The sequence below is a fragment of the Lucilia cuprina genome, chromosome 3, assembly GCF_022045245.1.
Source record: "Lucilia cuprina isolate Lc7/37 chromosome 3, ASM2204524v1, whole genome shotgun sequence".
In the NCBI taxonomy this organism is placed as follows: Eukaryota; Metazoa; Arthropoda; class Insecta; order Diptera; family Calliphoridae; genus Lucilia; species Lucilia cuprina.
In genome coordinates, this window is record NC_060951.1 from 8,426,371 (window position 1) to 8,429,068 (window position 2,698).

Consider the following 2,698-nt stretch of genomic DNA (forward strand, 5'->3'; position numbering starts at 1 on the left):
CCAATAGTGTGACTAAAAATTTCATGATGAGAATAAAATTAGCAAAATTTCAGAGAAGAAAATGTTTTCTTATAAAAAACCATGTGTGCAAACAGCCCGCACTTTACATAATACAGACTAAGTATATGCCGTTCTATTACCCAGACAACAGAGTGGACTATAATCTTGACTATAGAGCCGTTAATAGTCTATACTATATACTATAGAGCAGTCTTTTGTCCAGACTATAGAACAGTATATAGTGTGGACTATAGAGCAGTCTATAGTCTAGACTATAGATCATTCTATAGTTTGGACTATAGAGCAGTCTATAGTCTAGACTATAGATCATTCTATAGTTTGCACTATAGAGTCGTATATTGTCTGGACTATAAAGCAGTCTATAGTCTAGACTATAGAGCCGACTATAGACTATAGAGTAGTCTATGGTCTGGAATATAGAATAGTCTACAGTCTGGACTATTGAGTAGTCTACAGTGTGGACTATAGAGTAGTTTATAGTCTGGACTATAGAGCAGTCTATAGTCTGGATTATAGAGCAGTCTATAGTCTGGACTATAGAGCAGTCTATAGTCTGGACTATAGGGCAGTCTAGAATATAGAATAGTCTACAGTATAGACTATAGAACTTTCTATAGTCTGTAGACCGGACTATAGAGCCGTTTATAGACTGGGCTATAGGGTAGTCTATTCTCTGGACGAAATAGTAATATATTCTTTAGACTATACAGTTGTCTATAGTCTAGACTAGAAAGCAGTCTTCAATATGGACTATAGAGCATACTGTAGATCGGATTACTTAGCATTCTACAGTGTATAGACTGGACTATAGGAAGCTCTTTAGTCTGAGCAATATATAGCTCTATCGTTTGGACTATAGGAACCTATATAGTCCACACTGTAAACTGCTCTATATTCCACATTACAGAGTGCTCTATACTAGACTATCATTGTTTAAACTATAGTCCAGTCTATAGTCTAAACTATATACCAGTCTATGGCCTAAACTATTGACCAGTCTATAGATTGTATTGTAAATCGATCGGTATATGGAATAAAGTATACAAGTCTTATATCTGGACTATAAACCAGTATATAGACCAGTTTGAACTATAGTCTATAGTCTGTTCTATAGACCTATTCCTATACTGAGAAATGGTTTTAACCCCAACAACTCCTTGACTACAATTTCCAAAAGAAATCATATTTCCCTAAAAAATTATGTCGTTTCCTGTTTAAAACAAACCACAATTAGTTTCATATGCTGCGCAGGCATATTTGATTAACAATTACCTTTTGTACAGAGAAGTATCCTTGCTCTCTTTCTCCCTATAACAATTATTAATAATTTCCGTTTGTTATGCTGAGCAACAAGGAAAAGAGCACCTACATCCATTTACAATTTAGGTGTCTGTTACATTGGCAATTTCCAATGGTATTGTAGGTGTAAATAAATAAATTGAAAAGCTCATGACAGTTGTTAAAGTAGGAAACGGAAATGAAATGCGGTATTATAGTCATAGGGAAATGAGAATTGGTTAAAAGAAAAATATATATACAACAACTATGGAAGAAATTTAAGAATGTTTCACAATAACTTTACACAAAAACCTGTTAAAAAAATTTGAATTGACAAACAGCTTTTCAACCTTTTTACTAACACAAACACTCACCTTGCAACTATTCAAGCGTGTATTTGTATTGACATTTTCCAATATGTTGGAAAAAAATGACTAGCAGATTGTATTTTATATATTTATTTCATAACCAACAATTCCTCGTATTTCTGCTTTTTCTGGTTTGTGTATATATTCCACTCCAGATGGGTGGTTATGAAACTAAAGATATTTCTTCCCTCCTTACTATGCCTGATATGCGAATGCTAAAGGTAGAGAAGTTGTTTCACAACCAATAGACGAAACAATTTCAATTTAACTGTTATTGAAATAGAGTTTATTTGAAGGATTATCAGGATGAATGAAAAATATGTTTTGATTAATATGAAAACAAGTTGTTGTTTTTTTTCTTTCAGTTATTGAATATATAAATGGCGAACGTACAAAGTAAGCAAATTTTACAAAAAAGGACATGTTGTCCCTTTGACATTTCAAAGTTATGCGATTACTGCGATTTAAATAAAGCAAATTTTTTGTCTGTAGAATAGAGCAGTCAATAGTCTGGACTATAGAATGGCCTATAGTGTAGATCATAGAACAGTCTACAGTCTGTATTAAAAAAGAGTCTGGACTGAAGCACGGTCTACAGTCTGTACTTTAGAACAGTCTCTAGCCTGGACTATAAAACTGTCTATAGTTCGGACTATAAAACTGTAATGATAGTATGGACTATAGCAAAGTCTATCGTCTGGACTATAGAGCAGTCTATAGTGTGGACTATATAATAGTCTAAAGCCTGGAATGTAGAAGAGTCTATCGTCTGAACTATAAAACAGTATATAGTCTGGACTATAGAACTGTCTATAGTCTGGACTATAGAACAGTCTATAGTCTGGACTATAGAATAGTCTATAGTCTGGACTATAGAACAGTCTATAGTCTGGACTATGGAACAGTTTATAGTCTGGACTATGGAACAGTCTATAGTCCGGACTACAGAACAGTCTATAGTCTGGGCTACAGAAGAGTCTATAGTCTAGTCTATAGAACGGTTTATAGTCTAGACTATAAAATAATGTATA